This window comes from Lactuca virosa, chromosome 3 (genome assembly GCF_052849685.1).
Source record: "Lactuca virosa cultivar CGN04683 chromosome 3, Lactuca_virosa_CGN04683_v6, whole genome shotgun sequence".
NCBI classification, from domain to species: Eukaryota; Viridiplantae; Streptophyta; class Magnoliopsida; order Asterales; family Asteraceae; genus Lactuca; species Lactuca virosa.
In genome coordinates, this window is record NC_136428.1 from 86,061,637 (window position 1) to 86,068,429 (window position 6,793).

Below are 6,793 nucleotides of genomic sequence, written 5' to 3' on the forward strand. Positions count from 1 at the left end.
CTTCATCTTTCCATCTCTCTCTTCAAAACCAAACCCACAAACCCAAGGTGAGTTCATACCCCTCTATTTTCGGTTTTCATATGATTTATGGGGGAGAATACAAGTAAAATGTGAAGATCCATGTGTATTTGTATGTTATGTGTGATTTCTTGTGTTTATGTGGTAAATATGTGCTAAAAATGAAAGATATTTCGAGATCTATAGTTCAAGAAGGAAAAATATGTGATCTAGGATATATTTCACTTAGCATGTCAAGATAAACTACCATACAAAGTTTATAATAAACATACTACAACATAAAATTTGTTATTGGACTATTTTTGATAAATAAACAAAAGATGGGGAAAAGATGTCATTCACGGTTTCTACAAGGATCAAAAGGTCAAAACAGCTAAAATAAGAGTTTTTATAAATATTAAGCTTTTTAAAGGACTAAAAATGTAAATTTTAGCCTAATGGGCTAAAATTTGGGCTTTTCGGCTATTTAGGCCCAAAAATGCGAAAAATCAAATTTAAGGGGTCTGAATTGGAAAATTTTCTCAAAAAAGGGGCTATAAACGTAAATAAACCTATTTCAGGGGTTAAAATGGCCTTATTTATCAAAAGGGACTAAAAATGCAAAGATTTTGGATTTTGGGTAAAAATTGTAAAAATTGCGAAAAGTGTTGATTTAAATGCAAATCTTTTAACTAAGGGGCTAAAACTGTCCAAAATAAAATTTTGGGCTTTAAACATTATTTAATTAAGTGTTTAGGCCAAAAATCACAAGAAAAATAGTTCAAGGACCTAATATGTCATTTTTCATAAAAAGGGCTAAAAATTGCCAACTTTACCAAAATAAGGGGGCTGAATAGGTCAAACTAATATTTTTGGTCAATTATGTTAATAATAAAATAATTGGGTCAAAATATACAAAACTTAATAACTTATGGGTTTAAATAGAAAAATATCTATTTTTATAAATCTATGAATCGTTATAAAACAATTTGGTGATTATTACGACATATTGATTAAACAACTTCGCAACACTAATGTTATACAAAACAAGTAAACATTCTAACTGTTGGGCTTGAAAGATTCTAATCATGCTTATTGGGCATTCGTGACCCATTAACATGACTTTTGGGCCTAACATAAATAATACATGTTATTGGGCCTCCTGTGACCCGATTACATGCTTAAGGGACCCTCAATGGCTTTTACATGCTATTGGGCCTCGGTGGCCCATTAGCCTTGCTAGTAAGGTCCAAATAAATCATATGCGAAATGGGCCAACACGTCTTTCGTATACTCGACAGCCTTAAATAACATACGTAATTAGTAGGGCCTAGTAGTCATCTTCTCCTCGTCTGTTAGGCTTACCTTCTATTCAAGTAAACAAAATCAGGTCGTTAATCAAGGTTAATCAAATTCATTTAGATTAAGTGAGTAATAACGGGCGACACCAATAAGTGTCGGTCGTAGTCTGTAGTTATAATCAAAGTCTCCTGGAGGGAGAGCGAGAGTTTGTGTATAGATCTATACAGGGGTGACTCCCCCACACCTAAGTTGTTCGCTACAGTTAGACTCGGTCAGTCTAGGGTGACAAAATCTTAAGATCAAATTCCGGCGTTCACTAGAATGCCAAGACAGACGAACTAGTCATTATCATGCATGGTTATAACGACTCACATAGAGATCCAATACCATCTAAGTAATCATGGGAAATCATATTCATTCGCTGTGACGATACAATAATACAAAACAATCATACTATTTTATCGGAGAACATCGGGTTTTCCGGGGAAACCAGTCTTATTCACTTGTACTTTCAATAACTATAATGCAAAACTTCTCATTTATACACGTTTTGAAATCATTCATGCATATACTTACAGGATCATCACAACATTTTCGTGAAAAGTCTTATTACAGGAAATATCGGATTTTCTGGGTTTTACAAACGACATAAACTATTTTACATCAAACATACTTATGAACTCACCAACATTATATATGTTGACCGTTTTCAAAATAACTTGTATTCTCAGGTAACCGTTAGAACGAGGAAGCATCCAGTGGGTTGAAAGTTTCTTTTGTAGTTGCTAATCATCAAACACTTTATATTTTGGGATCATGAGATGTAAACCATGTACTTGATGTAAACAATGTCAGTTGTACTATGTAATGATTGGTGATGAATGTGTTATGTTTCATGTATATTCATTGTGATGATATTTCAATTTAAGTCATGCGAGCCCTCGGACGTTTCCGCCGTCTGGTTCGGGGGTGTGCACTTCTTCATGATCTTTATCTCGAAAGACTTTTCCCCACTCATCCAAGAAGCCCATATCCTAAACTTGCACTGCCCAGAACAACATTTCACGAATAGTCTTCTACTATCATTTTTTTTGTAACATAACTGATAACCATTTGCTACAGCATAGTTACACATCATATGTTTCAGTTGTTTAGGATCACAATTCTCATACCTAATATAGGTTTTTGCTTTTTCCAATGAACATTCTCATTGTAAATAACCTGGTCAGTAATGGGGTTTGTGGTGGATCATATGTATCTTCACGAGGTGGACTGTGGGGGGTGACTTGCTCCTTTGGGCACAACTTACTGAGAAACTCATCATCCTTTGTCTTGTTCATAGGAATGCACTAATCAGGTTCACTATCCACTTCCATGTGAATGTCATCATCTTGCTCACCTTGCAAATCCTCCTTTGGACCTAGGATATCATCCCTACCACCATGTAAATCTTGCATGCCGAATCCATCATCCATATCCATACGACTGTGCACTTCTTCATGATCTTCATTCGCACCAGATAATTGGTGTAAAGAACTGCAAACTTCTGCTTGCTCTTCAAGAATCCATTGATGTACATTAACACAAAGATGGTCCATATATACATCGATTACACAATCAGAAGCATACCCTACTTCGATTAGTTCCATGTAATCCATCGTGATTAACCTTAATCCATCAGGAAAAACAATATCGGGCATGCAAAAGTACACATTCATACATATCTCAGATGCGAATCTTTCAAGGAACTCGACAAATTCCTTCTTGTCCATTCCAGCAAAATCAACATCATCAAACCTTTGCTCTGCTCCATCTGTGTAAGTAATAGAGGGGTACGTGATAAAAATTCCAGCAAAATGTAGATCAATCTTCATGAAAACGGCCATAACAACAACAAAGTTCCCCGATTTGAGTGACGAACACTTGAAGAAAAGGATAGGACCGAAGAACAGATCAACAACAAATTTCGATGCGGAAGTTAAAGAAGAAAGTGTTGGAAATGGACAGTTGAGGGGTTTAAACGTATAGTATCTCTCATTAACTCCTATATACACGTGGCAATGACATGGACTAAATTAAACTATTTGGATATTAGGTGGAAATAGAAAATTGCTACGTAGGATGGGGTCACCGGGTGACCCCTTCATTTTTCCAAGAGTGCCCTTTTAAAACCAGAAATTACAAGTTTATGCCCTTAAAATGCAAAAAATAGTCACGAGGGACCATTTAAACCATTATACGTAACTTTGTTGTGCTACAGACTCTTACGCTTAATAGGCTATGTTCAATTTCCATTTGCTTCTTGACTGATTATTTTTACAGTTTGAACTTGTATTGGAGATTACCTATCTCAAATTAGGTTTGTTTAAATTCAAAAGTTCATATCCGATTTCATCTTCAAGTTGTTAGCATTCATCAACCATCTTTTCAGTAAGGTTTTAATGTTATTCAGCTTTTAATTACTTGATATTAATGTGTACGTTTTTAATGTTATTACTTGAATTTTTTTCATTATAATGTTTTTCAGCTTTTTATTACTTGATTCTTTTTTTTTATTAATGTGTACGTTTTTAATGTTATTACTTGAATTACTTGAATTTTTTCATTATAATTTTATTCAGCTTTTTATTACTTGATTCTTTATTTTTTTATTCTTTTTTTCATTGATGTGTATGTTTTTAATGTTATTACTTGAATTTTTTTCATTAGGTTGTACGGTCAACTGTCAACACAGTAAATGGTCAACATGCACCCCACTAAACTTACGGGTTGGTCCACCTATAACATAAAATAATAGTAACATTTATAACATTATACGAACAAACAATTTCAATAAAACTTAAGTTTTGACATAGACATTTTATAAATATTCAACAAACACAAGTTTAATCATTTTAGATGACACATTACGTGATAAGGAATTTTTTCTTTCGTTACATACTACCTGTTTGTATCATCATTCATCAACCTACTTCACAATATACATGTCAAATTGTTGGAACTTTTGCATCTCACATGACCTTATCAACTAGGCGACATAAACTTGTCAGCAGAACATTTATCAACAATTGGCAATAACGTTATTTCTTTCATCCATTCACATCGCAGCATGTATTCCTGTTCCAGTATCCTACATCAAATGTTCTCAGACCGCTGTCATGCAGACTGATTTTGATTCACGTTCTCTACTTATCAAATTTTGCTACATTTTTTTGTTATAAAAACAAATTCCACTAATGATCAACAAGAGTCATATTTAAAAATAAACAGACTGCTGATTCAACAAAATAACAAAAATGCACAAAAATCCCATGTAACGATTAAAAACAAAACCCACGATGTGGATAGTATCGCAGTAAACATTTTTTTTTCTAAATATCTAGCGCTGTTATTTAACTCCAGTCTCGTTAATGTTACGAAAGAAGAAGCTGATGACAACACAATACTCTATGAGTTTTTTCAGACTCCAAACCGTTGTGTATCTCAAGGCAAAGAGGATAGTTAAAACTCAATAAATCATATCGAATTAAATGAATCAAATGTTATTAAGATTAGTCATAAAAAAATACATAGCACCTCAGTTAAATCCGGTAATATCATCTGAAATACAGCTTCACCAAGTGGTTCTCCCTGTAAAACAAGGTCTTGGATCCACTATACCTCGGACATTTGGATTATATCATCATCGGCTTATTTAAAATCTACAAAATACCATAAAAATAAGTTCTTTTACATTCGGAAACTAAAAAAATATGAATCAGAGTTCAGAGTAAAAAACAGCTCTATCTATCATGAATTCTCAGAAGCAGAACTGGCTTAAAGCTGTATATTTAATCATCACTGCAAGAGTTTATCAAAGTCATCAAACCTAAAAAATCATGTAAAATTATTTAAATTTATGCAGAATCGGCTCATATTAAGAAATTCAACCATTTTAAATCCTTTACTTCACTGATCTCTCTCAGAAGCGCGGATAAATTATCAAGTCATCGCCGAGAAAAATAAATCAACATAGAGCGGAATAAATGCATAAATATAGCGGAAATTTTTAGAGGAAAAAACAGTAATATAATTTAAACCTCCACGTTAACGCCGACGCCTAGGGTTAACTATATGCCTCCATGACTAGACCTCTTTCCAATAGAAATAGAAATTAAGGAAGAAGGCTTAAGGTGTCGTGAGGCAGAACATATGAAAGGGATAAAGAAAGACCTAGATTTGATGATCTGTAGCCGTCGATTTGACACAGAAACGGCCATGGAAAAAGGTACAAAAAGGCTGAACTGCAACACTTGACGGCTGTATATCTGATTTAGCACGAGCATTGGGGCTTTCTTCTTCATCCAATTTGTATTTTCAGAGAAGCCCGGGGTGCTACATGCAGGTTAAAACTCTAAAATCAAACAAAAACTCTGATATGAAAAGCTTAGGATTTAAGATGTATCTGTACTGTGAGGCTGTTATTCTAATAGTCGAGCAGATCATTTGATTATATATAGATAAAACTGATGTATTTTGAACTCTGAAACCCTGAAACTGGTTAGATGTATAACGTTCGTTTTTCTAATGGAACCGGTTGCTGTCTTGGGCCGGCCCATTACAATGACGTTTTATCACCTTCAGGTTTACAAAACGGCTTGATTGTCATTTAGAAATTAGGCTCATTTTTTAATTTTACAAGGTTTAGTGGCCAAATTAAAAGGAATGAAAGTTTGTTAGGAGAATAAATTTTTGTTAGGGTTTAAGACTTTAAGCTCTATTTCATTTTCAATGAAAGAAAAAATAAAATCAAAAATGTGAAGTCAAGAGGATAAGATCAATAGATGTTGTTCAACACTTTGTTAAAACCACAAAAGGTTAAAGGATCTTCCCTCTATTTGGTTTCATGGCTTTTGACAAAAAAAATGTGAAAAAAATTGGTTCTAAATGTTTAATGGAATTTAGATCTAAGAGTGTTAGAACACAAATTCTAGTGTTTAAAGTGAATCTTAATAATGTATAATCACATAAATTGATTATCTATGTGATTGGTGATGTTTTGGGGATGAAAAATAACCAAAACATTTAATTTCACTTTTAACATTAGTGTACCTGATCTTTTAGGGTAAGCATACCCGTCCAAAACCCATATGTCATATCACCCAATACACATCATATTTACACAAGTCATAGTGACATGGTTTGCAAGTAAATAACATTCAACATTAACATAATTTTCCGTTAATGCAATAAAATGTCATGATATACATATGCATTTTATTTGTATGTTAATTGCTATTGTAGCATAAAAAAATTTGACGAATTTACACATATAGTCACTCAAGTTTTATTTTATTTTATTTATTTATTTTTTTATTGCACAATTAGTCTTTAATGTTAGGATTGACCGTCTAATTAAACCATATGAAAGCATATTCTGGAAGACTTCTAAAGCAACAACTGAGGTAGATTTTAAGGTTGTCATGAAAGAACTTGGAGTTCTAGACCCAAGTGC

The 6,793-nt window shown here is 33.3% G+C and overlaps 1 long non-coding RNA gene and 5 other non-coding genes across 6 annotated transcripts; all 6 read right to left on the reverse strand.

Annotated features, from left to right (window-relative positions):
- Positions 1-4,126: 4,126 nt before the first annotated feature.
- LOC145166120 (uncharacterized) lies at positions 4,127-5,793 on the reverse strand. The gene is made up of 2 exons (XR_013740389.1): positions 5,512-5,793; positions 4,127-5,000 (listed from the first exon to the last, which is right to left on the reverse strand). It is a non-coding gene; the product is annotated as an uncharacterized LOC145166120 (long non-coding RNA).
- LOC145168129 (small nucleolar RNA snoR97) lies at positions 4,675-4,783 on the reverse strand. Its single transcript, XR_013741716.1, has one exon. It is a non-coding gene; the product is annotated as a small nucleolar RNA snoR97 (small nucleolar RNA).
- LOC145168118 (small nucleolar RNA Z278) lies at positions 4,874-4,989 on the reverse strand. The gene has a single exon (XR_013741705.1). It is a non-coding gene; the product is annotated as a small nucleolar RNA Z278 (small nucleolar RNA).
- Positions 5,057-5,147, reverse strand: LOC145168111 (small nucleolar RNA Z223). The gene has a single exon (XR_013741698.1). It is a non-coding gene; the product is annotated as a small nucleolar RNA Z223 (small nucleolar RNA).
- On the reverse strand, positions 5,207-5,294 carry LOC145168137 (small nucleolar RNA U36a). Its single transcript, XR_013741724.1, has one exon. It is a non-coding gene; the product is annotated as a small nucleolar RNA U36a (small nucleolar RNA).
- Positions 5,524-5,683, reverse strand: LOC145168144 (small nucleolar RNA snoR134). Its single transcript, XR_013741731.1, has one exon. It is a non-coding gene; the product is annotated as a small nucleolar RNA snoR134 (small nucleolar RNA).
- Positions 5,794-6,793: the final 1,000 nt, after the last annotated feature.